The 14,674-nt window shown below is 45.4% G+C and overlaps 1 protein-coding gene across 2 annotated transcripts in view; it reads right to left on the bottom strand.

Moving 5' to 3' along the window:
- Nucleotides 1-14,674, bottom strand: part of MAN1C1 (mannosidase alpha class 1C member 1) — a 131,895-nt gene that overhangs the window by 86,434 nt on the left and 30,787 nt on the right. The gene's annotated exons all lie outside the window — the stretch shown is intronic.

Genomic DNA, 14,674 nt, shown 5'->3' with positions numbered 1-14,674 from the left:
GAAGATAAAACTAACATCATGAATGATCATTGCACATATTTGTGCAGCTCTCTGCACACTTTCTCTCATTTGATCAGGCAGTTCAGTGGGCTTGACAGGATAGGTATTGTTCCCAATTAAAAATAATCATGCAAGGGCTAAAGTATGAGATGTAAAGTATGAAACGGGTATTAAAAATTGTGTTTCCAAATGTTTAGTGATATAAACTAAATATCACTATATAGGGAGAGACACACAAAGATGTTCATTATATAATATTAGTTGGAAAAGCAGAATACCAAGTTACATGGTGTGAAGATCACTGGACTATGTATGAGTGTTTTAAAGGAAAAAAAAATACTGGAAGGAAATGCACAAAAATGCTGACAGTGGTTATGTCAGATAGTGAGAGGTTTAGTGGTTATTTTTTTCTTCTTATTGACCTATATTTTCTGGATTTTCTATAATGAATATCTAGAAATGTTTGTAAGGTGAAAATGAAAGATTGTTAAAATGAAAAACATAAGGAAGAAATGTTATAGTGCTACTCCTAAAGCCTAAAGGGATTGTGTAGGTGGTTGGCCTTGGGGTGGATGGGAGGGAGCGGGTTTTGATAGAAGAGAAGGCCTTTCCAGCCAGGAGTCAGAGAGGGGGCCAACCAGCAAGAGAAGTGAAGCAGCTGATGGGGGTAGGGGCAGCCTGAGCTACAGAAAGAGAAATCAAGAACGGGGCTGTAAGAATCAAGAGACACGAGAACTAAACACCTCTGCCCGCACTGGGTTCTAGAAATACACACCAGGCAGTCATCATTTTTGTGTGTGTGCACGTGTGTGTGTGCATGCATGCGTGTCCATGCTAGAGACAGGAGCTCTGGATGGTCTGGAAGCCCCTCCCTTCCAGCAGTCTATGCTTTATAGATTCAAAGAACACCTAACAATAGATCACAAAGCCTTCCCTTCACCGAGCTCTGCAGAGGCAGGAAACAAAGCTTCAGTGAGAGGCAGAGCAATCAGAGCAGAATCCTAAGACACCTCTTCAGTTCTTTCTCAAACAAAAGCTGTTCTTGTCCACCTGAACAAATTGCAATGACATGAACTCTTAAAATGAAAAATATTTACTAATTTGAGGCAGACATTACTATTTTGTTTAAGATGTTCTTTCTACCTGTCTCAGAGCTCTAGAATCCTCTCCTGCAGAAAAGTGACTAGAATCCACTGCATTGCCCAGACAAAGACACCCACCCCAGCCTGAGGGGCCCCAGAATGATGGAGCCAAGAAATGATGCGTTTGGGGAGAGGAAGAAATAGGAATACTGGCGGACCGCCTTGAGAGTGGGAAACTGAATAGAAAGTTTGCATTGGAAAGTTCTTTGGCGGCAGCTAGGGAGAAAGGAGCGATCACTGAAGCAGTGAGACATTCTCCCCTTTTAAAAATAAAACACGCACACAGACAGGATCAGGTCTGGCAATGACCCAGAAGCACAGTTGCAACATCTCAAAGCTGCCAGGAAGGGAAATGGATTTTCCCAGTCATTAAAGACAAGTGCTCACACAGTGACTTGTAGCCTTACTGGTGTCTCCCAGCAGTGACACCTGGCCCATCTGCAGGGGCTGAGTGGGAAATGGCTTGGTCTCTAATGATCCCAGGATCTAATGACCACACAGATGAAGAGATTAGAATGTTCGGGTGATTTTTTTCTCCTTCACTTTCAGCACAGCCCAGGGAAACAGCTGACAGCTTGGTACCTAAAACCATCCACATTAGATTTCTCAGTCCACCCCCTTCTATCACAAAATGATCTGATTGACAACTGCTGATGAGACATCTGTGAATGCACATAACCCCTGGCCTATAGTTCAGAAGCGGATGCAGGATGGGGTTTGGTTGTGCTGAGGGGTGGAGGGGTGGGTGGGGAGTAGACAGGGAGGTGCTACCTCTAACCCTCTCACTTCTGGGTTTGCTTGAGCTACTGAAGGACAAATGTAGGAAGTGAAAATGTGATATGACTTCTGACCTATCTGAGGTCCAGAGAGCACGCCCACATCCTGCCCAGGATGGGATTCAGTTTTGAGCAGTCTCAGAAATCTCACCCCATCTGTAGCTGTTCTAAGGCACCATGGCTGAGAGTGTGGAACCTGGAGGCAGACAGACCCTTGCTATTCAGTGTGGTCCAGGGACCAGCAGCTGGGCATACCCAGGGAGCATATTAGGAATGCAGCATCCCGGGCCCCACCCCAGACCTGCTGAATCAAAGCCAGCATTTTAACAAGATCCTCAAGTTATCCAAATGCACATTAAAGTTTGAGAAGCTGCTCTAGGGCTCTGCTACCTACTGGCTGTGCAGCCTTGAGTGAGTGACTTAGCCTCTCTTGAGTCTCAGTTTCCTCATCTGTAAAAGGACAGGAATATTTAAGCCTTATAATAACCCTGAGAGTAAATAAGATAACACTTGCCGAGTGCTTAGCACAGCAGCTGGAACATAATATGTGCTCAGTAAAAAGCAGCCATAGGATGACTGCTACACTATTAATTTATCTACTAAGTATCTCTTCATCCATTTCTCTCTGCACCACCACTCTAAACCATACCACTCCCATCTCTTCATGGGACTCCCGCAGCAGCCTCCTAACTGGCCTAGAGGAGTCCTCTCTGGCCTCCTACATGGTTCTCCACACTGCGGCCATGGTGATTATTCGAAGGACAAATTTATTCATATCTCTACCCTACCCCCAACACACACTTAAACAGTTCCATCAGATAGAAAGATCAAACTCAGTAAAGCCCATCAAGCCTTGTAGAGTCCACCCATTCATGCCTCCAGCCTCAGCTTATCCTCCCCGTCTCTGCCCAGCTGTACTAGCTTTCTTTCTCAGTTCCTCAAAGAGCCATGCCTCCTCCTACCACAGGGCCTTTGCACACGATAGTCCCTCTCCTTGGACCACTCCTCGCTCTACTTTTTTCCTGGTAAATTCCACTCATCTTTCAGATCTCAGCTTAGTTTCCATGTCCTAGAAGAGCCTGACCTCCTGGACTGTGTTGAATCTTCCTATTATAGAGGATTATTAAAGTCAGAATTTTACATTCATTGCGTGATTGGTTAATTAGTATCTATTCCTCCCACACACACCAGAACACAGGCTCCATTTGCTCACTATTGCTCCCCAGCACCTAACAGATTGCCCAGCACATACAGGTCCTCCATAAAAGTACGTTGAATAAATATCTAAGGATGGTGACGACAGAGGGGGAGCTCCCCGGGGCTGCTAGTGTTGTGAGAACCAAGGGGAAAAGGGGGATGCCTGGGACAGAAACACCTACTGCCTGGTGGCTTTGCCTCAACAAGGGTTTTAGAAGGCCCAATAAGGGAACAGCTCCAACTGTGAGGCCACAGGGATAGCAAGAACAACGGGTGAGACACATTCCCATGGGACACCTTTATGATCTTGGTACAGAGTCTGCAGATGAACAAAGGGAGCTGATGGAGAAGGTCACAAGCAAATCGAGCTCTGCCACTGCATTGAGATTGGTTCCCTGACTGCAAAGTGAAGGGTCCTCCCCACTCTCTTCTGTCAAAGCCTGGGCATCGGGGTGGAGGCAGGGAGATGGGGAGCTGTGGACAAAGATGAATGACAGTATGAAAGACCTCAGCACATCTGTGAGTGAAATTCCAAGGGGAAATGGTTCAACAAGGCCATTTTGAAGAAACTGAGTATAAAAATGGCCTATGTGTAGGTAGCTCTACTATTTCCAAAGTGCTTTGCCTTCCTGATTTGAGCCTTATGGTCCTGTGAGTGAGGCAGGGTGGGTGTCATCATCACCCCCATTTTACAGAAAAAGAAACTGCACTTCCACATACATACACTTATGGAATATATAGCATGTGCCAAACACCATGAAGAGGGCTTTTATATGTATTAGCACATGCAGTTTTCACCACAGCTCTGAGAGGTCCTCTCAAGGAGGAGGTAAGCCATGCTAGTTAAGCGCCTGGCTTTGGATCCCAGCTTTCCGCAGCTGTGTGTCCTTAGACAAGATACTTAACCTCTCTGTGCCTTATCTCATTTGTTTAAAGATAAGGATACTGTTATATTATGCTTAACTAGTGTTTTCCATGAGTCATCAGTGTTTTACATATATGTTAACTCTTTAATCATCACACTAATTTTATAAGATTAGTCTATCATTGCTCCCATTCTCATATGAGGAAACTGAGGCACATGCCCAAGTGTCACAGCAAGCAAGTGGCAGAGCCAGGATTCGAACCCAGGCAGTCTACGCTCTTGTCAGAATACTCTATGCTTCTCATAGAATGGAGCAATTACCATGCCTGCCTCCAATGGGGCTGCAAGGATTGCAGTCATCCCTTGGTATCCAGGACCCCCCACAGATATCAAAATCCATGGATGCTCAAGTCCCTTATGTAAAATGGCTTGGTACAGTTGGTCCTCCTTATCCTTGGGTTCTGCATCTGCGGATTCACCAACCTCAGATTGAATTTCGGTTGGTTGAATCCATGGATGCAGAACACATGGATACGGAGGGCTGTTTGTAATTACAATGCAAGGCATTCGGCACAGCTCCCGGCACATAGACAACTCTGTCGTAAGTATTAGCACTTGTGGTCTGTGGCCCTGGGATCCACATCATCTTCCCATGTCCAGAAACATCAGCACCATCCACCTGAAACCTCAGAGCCCTCTGGAGTCTCCTTCTACTCCATACCTCACGTTCACTCTCCAGCAATCCTGTCGACAACACCTCTGATTCACCCCTTTCCCATCCCCCTCCCAGTCCAACACTGTCCCTGGACCTCAGTATGGGCTCCCCGCTTCCTCTCTCAGACACCCCCCGCCACATCCTTTCTCTATACAACCAACAGACTAAGCCCTTTAAAAATGCAAGCCATCAAATGTCATTCCTCTGTGTAAGAGCGTCCAAGAACTCCCCAAGGCACCACGCCTGAAAGGCCTGCCTCTGACCTCTTCCCAGGCCCCTTCCCACTCTCCACGCTTCAGCCACAGGGGCCTCTGGACAATACCTCAAACTCACACGGCACCTCCCCACCTAGGGTCGGCAGAATAACGGCCCCCAAAGGTGCCCATGTCCTAATCCCTGGAACTTGTGAGTATGTATGGTAAAATGGAATTACGGTTTCAGATGGAATTAAGATTACTAATCAGCTGATCTTGAGGTGGGGAGATTAGCCTGGATTATCCAGGTGGGCCCAATGTAATCACAAGGGTCCTTAGAAGTGAGAGAGGGAAGAGGCAGGAAAGTCAAAGTGGTGAGATGTGAAAAAGACTCCACTGGCCATTGTTGGCTTTGAAGATGGAGGAAGGGGCCATAAACTGAGGAATCCAGGGGGACTCCAGAAGCTGGAAAAGGCAAGGGAATGGATTTTCCCCTAGAGCCTCCAGAAAGGAAGGCAGCCTAGCTAACATCTTGATTTTAGCCCAGGAAGACTCGTTTTAGACTTCTGATCTCCAGAACTGTAAAAGAATATATCTGTGTTGTTTTACGTCACTAAGTTTGTGTGATTTGTGACTACAGCAATAGGAAACTAATATACTACTTCAGGGCCTTAGCACTTCCCAGTGAAAAACTGAATGAACAAAACCCACCAAATTTCCAATGCACTTTCACTCCACCACAGCCCCTTTTCTACATAAGGAATTCTGATATTCGGGAGCAGAGGTACCAGCATTCTGGAATTCACTGTTCCACAGCCCCTTGCCATCCATCAATGACAGTACTTAAGACTTCTGCAGGATAATAATTTCTTTCATGTCTCTTCCCCTGCCCTTGAGCTCTGTGACCCAATGCATCCCCAACCCCTAGCATGAGGCTGGCCCAACAGAGGACGTCAACATAGCACATTAGCAATAAGAATGGCTATATGTGTTACCTCTATTATCCAGTAGTGGACACGTACTGCACACCTAGCATGTGCTGAGCACTGGGGCTAAGCCTTTCAGAAGCACTTCATCCTGCACCACAACCCTGTTAGGATGGGTTACCGTTGTTATCCCTATTTTACAGGATGAAGCAGTTGAGTCCTGGAGGGTTAAGTAACTTTTCCAAGGATGCAGAACAAATAGTGGCAGAGCCAGGCAATGGATGCAAGAGGACAACTTGGGGGCCTGAATGCTTAACCATGACGGCACACTGTTTCCCACGCTACAACCCTCCGAGGTAAGATTAGTGTCTCCTTTTCCCAACATTTGGGGCCAGGCAGCTGGCAAGTGGCAGAGCCAGTGTTTGAAGCTGGGGTCTGACTGATTCAAAAGGCTGTGTCCCTTCCATCTCACCAGGCTGCTCCACTGTCCACTGAATGAATGAACAAAACATCAACCCAGCACCTCTGGATGGCACGTGGCACACAGAATCAAAACGAGGGCTGGCTGCTGCCAACTGCCATGCGGCCCATCCTGAGGCCTGCTTCTTTTTGAAAACAAGAACTGTCCAAATTTCCAGTTCCCAAAGGCTCAGTACGCTAGAAGGGAGGGATGACCTGCTTTAAAGCTGTCCCAGCAGCGCCTGGGGTCTCTGGAAACGCAAAAGAGGCAGAACCAGTTCTTTCGCCTAAATGTTAAGAATTTTTTAAAAAGAAAGGAAAAAAAAAAAAAACCAGGTTTACGTGAAAACAAGGAAAATACCAAAGTGAGTGGCAGGGAGACATTAACTGGGGCCTGGAGAGAAGTAATCTCTGTTGCCAGGTTGCCTAGAGAGGTAACACCATTGGAAATCTGGAAGATCAGCCTTGATTAACACTTTCTAAAGGCTGTTAGTGGCATCTGTGACAGCAAGGGGCCTAGGTGACCTGTCTCAAGGCCTTTGGGGTTCTCATGGAGGCCCTCAGCTCAGGATGAGAACAGAAGGCTTCAGGAGGGCAGGAGTCTTGTCTTCTAGGCAGTGTTGCCATCTCTTGAAGAGCCAGCTCTGGGTACAGAATCCTTGGGACCCCATCTTTAACTCATGCGTGTAGAACCACGTGAAACTGTCTATATTCTCCTTGGAGCCGAAAAAGGATTAGTACTATTTTCCTCAGAGGTACCATTCCTGGACCCAAGAAGGAGGCCTGAAAACCTCTGGACACGCGTGGGCAGTGAAGGGCCCTGTTTCTTGCCCTGTACGATTGTTTCCGTTAAGGCTTGGAGAATGAGCTAGTATTTATTGAGCACCTCCATGTACCAGCCCCTGTGCCAGATGTTACCGTTACTTTATCTCATTTAATCCTCCATTGCTCCTCTGGGAAGTAGCCCATTTTATAGATAACAAAACTGAGACTCAGAGAGGTTCAATAATTATTCCAAGGGCACACAGCCAATAAGTGAAGGATTTGGATTCAAACCTAGGTCTGATTCCAACCTTTGCCTCTTCCTGTTCTTTTCTCAACTTCCCCTCACCTGACATCCATTTTAAAAAAGTGTGTTGAGCATCTACCCCATGTTCTGGTCCATGCAGCAGTAAACAAGACAGGCAAGGTTCCTGCCTTCATGGCTCGTATACTGTGGGGAGACGGACAATAAGAAATAAGCAGGGTAATTTTGAATAGTGATAAGCACTTTGAAGAAAAATCAAGCAAGAGGGGAGAGGATGACTGAGTGGGTGGAGGTGGCCAAGGAAGGCCTCCAAGTTGATAACTGAGCTGAGATCTTAATGAGTATCTGAAAAAAAACTCCTCCTGTTTCCCACGTGTAGCCTGAGACATGCATTTGACTTTTCTCTTTATTCCCCCTGGGGCCCCATCAGCGGAGATTCCAAAGTACATATTTTCTTTTTTTGGCTAGAAAGCCTTGTACAACCCACTGATAAGGTTACCCGTTCACAACAGGAGAAAGAATTTCAAAGCAGTAAACTGACCTGCTCAGCCTTACAAACACCATATAAAAGACTCAGGTCTTGGAGCTCATTCATCCTACGAAGCCAAAGAGCTGCCACCCCATAAGCACTCCTTCAGTTTGCATTAATCAGACAGCTCAACATAGGTTTTCTTTTCATTTTTCTAGGTCTGTGATGATGGATGATGTGCAGTGGCACTTCTGGATTCATAATAACGGGAACCGGTGGTGTTTTCTCACTCCTACAAGACTAAACTTCATGGGACATTTAGGACATCTTCCTTGAGAGTGCTGAGCTAAAGTGCTGTGTTCTTGAAAGGATTATTGCAGTCTTATTATAAAAGATAACCTAATCACACGGGAGAGGGTAAAACATCAAGCAATTTGATTTCAAAACCCTGAAATAGAATACCAAAGAATAATTAACTACGAAAACCAAAAGGCTCTAATCTTGATGAGCTAATGGGACAGACTAGGAAAGAGAGAGAGAAAACTCAGATCTTCAAGTTTCACAGAGTTTTGAATTGTTTGAATGATCAAAATCAAAGCTCACACAGGGCTTCGGCTGGCTTGATTCTGAGGTGCTCCCACCTCTCAGAACCTTCCTCGAATCCCCACTCCCCACTCCCAAGTAACCGGATGCACCTGCCCCAGCTCCACCGCTCTGGCTTCTGATAAGAAAGAGCAGACTTTTCTCTTTCTCAGCTGCCTCCAGATCTGGCTTCCTGCTGGGGCCTGTAAACCTGCTGCAGGAAGGTGGCAGCTCCTGCCAAGCCCGCAAAACAGACCCTTTCACAGAAGGGAGACAAACGGACTGACGGCCAGTGACAGTGATTTGAGAAAACCTTCACAAAATTCCTCTTCCCTTTATTTGCTTTTGAGGTACAACTACGGGTGACAGTGGCTCACAGGGTCTTGAAAGACATAAATCTCAAAGACAGGCCATTTTAGACACTGCCTACAAAAGAAAGGCCTTGGTGAGTTTTCTGTCACCGACAGCCGTATATGCTGTATAAAGGAGAAAACCATCGTGTTTTTCCAATTTTGAGCACAGTGGCTGGAAAAAAACATCGCATAAAAGGATCTCAGTTCAGCTGGCTGGGGTGGGGGCAGGGTGAGGGTCTTCTCCAGCTGCTGTTAAGAAAATAACACCCAGTCTTGGGTGCCTTTTCTAAGGAGGGTGGCTTCTACTCAACCTGCTGACCCAAGAAGCTGCTCTTTTTGTCTTTCTTTTTCTGAGCAAGAAGAGGAAGAAATTCTTCTTACTTTCACCATGGGCTTGGTATTCCATTTATGGACCTGAGAAACATGTGATAACCATTCACGCTCAGATCTGACTCCAGGCCTGGCTGGTACCACTTAAAATGAATAAAAGAGATGAGCCTCATTAGCTGGAATTCAATGGCCCCCCCTCATGGATGAGAAGTCACCAAGTGAGAAAGCTTCGTTCAAGGTGATGAAAGGGGGTCAAGGATGGAAATGACGCAAAAGAGAAAATGTAAATGCACAAAGTTTCCTGAGTGATTAGCTGTGGCTATTTAAGCCATTAAAAGTTTAAACCCTCTTCCGGTCAGGGAAAGAACCAGTGGAAAATCAGAGGCACATTTCCTCTCTAGGTTAAACCCAGAACAATTTTAAAATGCAAAGCATCTCTAAACAGCTATTTGATTAGGTTTTTCTCCAACTAGGCTATGATAATTAGCAAATGCCTGGGAGATGAGATTTAAATATGCCAATCAGTCCATCTCAAGAGTTTAGCATGAACAATGTGGAAGGTAATTATCTTTAAGCGATCACCACTTTGGTGGGGTTACAGCCTTAACCAGAGATCTGAAACCCAAAAGATGTCCTCTCCCCATGCCCAGAGCAGCCGCTTTCCCACTTAAAAAAAAGCAATGCCAAGTGTTATCTGAAAATTCTACCAGTGTGACCTTTAAATAGAATGATTTTGAGTACTTCTGATGATAATTCTGCCACCATTTCTTCCACTAATGGGGCATTTTCTTTTTTTTTAAATAAATTATTTATGTATTTATTTATGGCTGCGTTGGCTTTCTTTAGTTGCGGCGAGCGGGGGCTACTCTTTGTTGCGGTGTGCAGGCTTCTCATTGTGGTGGCTTCTCTTGTGGCGGAGCACGGGCTCTAGGCGTGCAGGCCTCAGTAGTTGTGCCTTGTGGGCTCTAGAGCGCAGGCTCAGTAGTTGTGGCTCATGGGCTTAGGTGCTCCGTGGCATGTGGGATCTTCCCGGACCAGGGCTTGAACCCATGTCACCTGCATTGGCAGGTGGATTCTTAACCACTGTGCCACCAGGGAAGCCCTGGGGCATTTTCAAAAGCAGCAGGGTGATGGAGATAACCTGACTTCACGGAGGTGCAAATAGACTCTACCTGCAATACCTAATGCACCATTTTCTCCATTAGTGATCATTACTTAGGATGGAAATTGTCAAAAACCTAAAGATTCACAACTTCTGGCTTCTCATGCAGCCCATAGGGACATGCGAAATGGGTCCTGCACTAGAGATTGCCCTGTAATGGGACAGATTGTTACCTGAAAGAGGAGAGGAGAATGCAGTTAGCTGTTTAGGAGCGTTTTTCTGTCTTGCTACGGGGGAACGCTACATCGTGAACTACTCTGGTTAAAATGAAGTCTTTTCAAAGACTCAGGCTCTTGTCACAATGGCTCCATTTTTCACCCCACAGACTGGGCTCGATCATCTCTCAAAATAGCCTTTTAGAATATTGTGATGACAAAATGGCTAAGAGCAAGGAAGGTTTCACTTCTTTACCCTGTAACTATAGAAACATGCATGTCTTGGGCACAAACGGACATTACCAGGCAACATAACAAAAAATGATAACATTGATAACCATCCCATAGTATTAGTTTTTATAATTAAAGATTACTGCAAGTACAACAGATCCCAACACAAATGAGAATAATGGAGACACGATCATTTCTTTGCTTCTTTGTCACCAACTCTCCTCCTGTCTACACATGGACCTGCACTTCCATGGACTGGAGAAGTCTGTAATTAACCACCTGCCAGTGTCGCTGGCCATAACTCTAACCGGGCCAGCACTTTCTTGACTAAGTTCTCACAAGTGATAATTAAATCCACCAGCCTCGCCTATGAGGTCTGCTCACAACTGAGCAGTTCATACATGTGTTGGCATGTCTAACAGTGACAGATTTTCCAAGTACCACTGGCTGGTGTCTGGGCCACCAGCACTCTAATCATGAGATAAGTATCTCCTTATGTGAATGCCTTGAGTCACAGCCTCTGCCCCATGAGCCTTCACCTTTTCTTTTAATCGAACAACGTTCTGCAATTTCAGCTCCATCTATCAGGCACTTCCACTGTCTGCTAATAGAGTTTACAGAATTCTATTCCCCGGTCTATAGCCAGGGCCAAAAAATCTTCCAAGAACGCTTCAGATGCACTATAAACTGAACTGGAACTTGGTCCACCATCGGCTGCCGACCTGAGAACGTGCCAGCAAGGGCTTTAATTCATAATTAGATGTTGGCTAGACAAATTACCTGCCAATGGTACCTTTGCCTACCACATCGCACAGGAGAATAATGTTCAGTGTGGGGATACATGGAAAGAGAGAGCTCTCCTGGGAGGAAATGTTTTGCAAAATCTATTTCCTTGACAACTGTTTTCCAAGCAAAAGCTAGTACTGTAGGGTTTTTTCCCCCATGGTTTTGAACTATTCTGGTGTCTAAAAATCAACACTGTCAAACGCCCCAATGTGAAAAATAGGGATTTAAATAGAAGCAAAAAAAAAATTTTTTTTAAGATTCTAGAGTTGAACAGTTTAAAAGGTAGGGATTCATATACACCACCATTTTGCGGGGGAAGGGGTGGTAATGAGCAGAAGATGGGCAGCATTTAGCGGTACCACACTAGGAATTAGTGACACAGCTGACCATAGAGAAGAATGTGGAGGACAAATGGGCTGCCGTGCTGGGTCCCACTACCTAAGATGGGAGGACTAACCTAGTCTCCATGGGGAACGCAGCTTAGACCCCAATCATCCCCTTCTGGGATTTACAGAAACTCTAAGAGCAACCCAATCAGCCTCAGGACTAAGTTATGTTCCCTTGAAATCACACAACCCTTAATTTTCTGAGATGCGCCCAATTTCAAATATTCTACGCCATTATCAGACAACGTGTCAGACACCATGTTCTAAGTTTTTATGTGGAAAATGGTCTTATGGAGTTGGTGGGCTTCCCAGGTATGGGCAGAACCACACTCCTAGGGCCAGGACAGATTGGTGGTATAAGGAATGCTACCATTCTCTGCTCAAGCTGACCCTCTCCCCTGATGATGTCAATGGAATTTTTAGCTTGACTCGACACAGGTCGTGGCAAATCAGGACACTTCTTAACATGCGCACCTACCCGTTCAATCCTTCTATTTATCCACCCAATATTCCACATTAAGGTCTATATGCCAAGAACTGTGCTAGATATGGGGGCTACAGAGGGACAGGATATGCCTGCTGTGGGGAATCACATTTTTTAAAGCAGGGTTCTTAATGTGGGGTTTATGGATGGAATGGGAGCCTGTGAACCCCTGGAAACTGAACTTAAAACTGCATGTTTGTGTGTGTGCATTTGCATGCCATAAGCATTATTCTGGGGAGGAAGGTTTATAGTTTTTATCAGATTAGCATAGATTCTGTGACCTAAGAAAGGTTAAGAATCACATAAAAGCTATAATGCAAAGTGCTGTGTTCTGTCATAGATAATTCTCCAGAGAGAAGGGGTAGGAAAAAGCTATGCAATGGAGGTAAGGTTTGGGCGGGACCTTGACAAATGCAAGAGTTTGGCTTCACCTGCCGGAAGTGGAAGAATGAAGGCTTCATTCTTCCAGCTCAAGCCTCTCCCTCCAGATGCCCTCTGGGCCTCTCACCCGCATCAATCTCCCTCCTCCAAGCTTGCTCCGTCCTTCATTCACTCATTCAACAAGTTTTTCCTGATTGCCTACTGATGCCGGGCCCTGTGAGCAAGACAGATATGGATCCCTGCCTGCCCTCCTGGGGCTGACATTCTTGTAAGAGAGACAGACGTCCATCAAACACGCACTCAGGTATATAATTACTACAAACTGAGATCGATGCTAAGTAGGGGGAGAACAGAGAAAGAGGAGACTGCATGCCCGTGGGGGCCTGATTCCACAGAGAGGAGGAAGGCTTCCGGGGGGCTGGGGGCATGCTGACCGCTGTGCTCCCTGGCCAGCAATCTGGATTATCAACTGCCCCACAAGTTTGAAAATCCCTCAAGGAGAGACCGCGGATCATCAGGCTTCGCAGTTCATAGAGCTTGCAAGCACCTGGCTGGGTAGGCACCTGTATTTGCTGAACAAACAGATGAGTGAATCAGCAGGCTATCCTGTGATATTTCTTATGTTAAATATTTTGAAGCCCTTTCAAGTGCAAAGGTCTCATTTTAGATCTCCTTCCGCCCCGCAGTACAGAGAACAGCTAACCATTCTCTAGGTTGGAAGGATGCATCCCATTTTCACAAACTCTAAAGAAACTGATTTCTCTTACTGGCTTTGTCCCAAAAGCTGCTTCAATATTCAATCCTGGGCCTTCATTCAAGTTCCAAGCCCTTCACGCATGACTCTGCTCAGACTCTGTCCTCCTCGAGCTGAGGCCCATCCCCAGCAGTGAAAAGCTGAAAGACGGGACCAGGATGGAGGCAGAGCTCACCCTGGGTGGGGGAGATCAAGATGCAGAGAGGGAGCACTTGTGCCTTTAAGGAGGGAAGGGTCTGAAAATGGAGTCGACATGTTTATTCTGTTATTGTCTGTTTTGATCGTTCCTGTGTCTCTGGTGCCTGGCACATAGTATACACTCAATATGTATTTGTTAAATAAATGTCAGTGAATGAAAGGGGACTTGGGCACGCCAGTCAAAGGCATGGAGGTGGTCAAATACGTGGGACCTGCAGCAAACCCTGTGATGTGCTGACAGATGTGTAGTTCCCACACAAGCACTGGTCAATATTTTTGTTGACCTTAAATAGTAAGACAAAAATGAAATAATGAAAACACACCAGATTTCATTTGTTTGTCGGCAATGTGAGTGGAATCTTTGCTGAATTGGATGGTAGTTTTTGAAAACCAGAAAAATGTTATTTTCAATTTTTTGCGCTTTTTATTTACAATGATACATTTTAAAGTTTACTCTGCACTATTAAGATTTTCTCCACCACTTTCCTAAGTCTAGATAATTATCAAAACAATAAATAAAATCCTGATTTATAGTGTTGGCCAATTTCTTGTGGTGTAAATATTCCCATAACAAAATGGTGTTGGGTAGAGACACACAGTAGCACACCATTACGTACAGATACAGTAGACATATGTAACCTCAAGAGCATAGGTACGGAATTCCCTGGTGGTTCTGTGGTTAGGACTCTGTGCTTTTACTGCTGAGGACCCAGGTTCGATCCCTGTTCAGGGAACTAAGATCCCACAAGCCACAGAGCATGCCTGGCCCACCCCCCACCCCCCAAAAAAAGGAGCATAGATAAATAATAAAGTGTAGTAAATTAATTAGGAAGTAATGAGATTTGAGTATTTGCTACCATTGCTTTTAGTATAATTTATTTAATTGTAAATTTACATAATTAATTTAAAAATATGGCTGTTTTAACAATCAGCTCACCAAATTTCTGAAAATTTAACAATGGCTCTCACGACTCAGCTCTAGCACATCACTGGGCGCATTCCACAGGCAGACCCAGCCCTGCTTTGGGATCACAGGAGATGCAGCATCAAAGGACTCACCCAGGACCGTGTAATCAGAAAAGCTAGAAAGCTGCTATATCAG

Source organism: Eschrichtius robustus, chromosome 3 (assembly GCF_028021215.1).
Source record: "Eschrichtius robustus isolate mEscRob2 chromosome 3, mEscRob2.pri, whole genome shotgun sequence".
NCBI classification, from domain to species: domain Eukaryota; kingdom Metazoa; phylum Chordata; class Mammalia; order Artiodactyla; family Eschrichtiidae; genus Eschrichtius; species Eschrichtius robustus.
The sequence above is the reverse complement of the archived record's forward strand: the minus strand, read 5'-3'. Positions and strand labels throughout refer to the sequence as shown.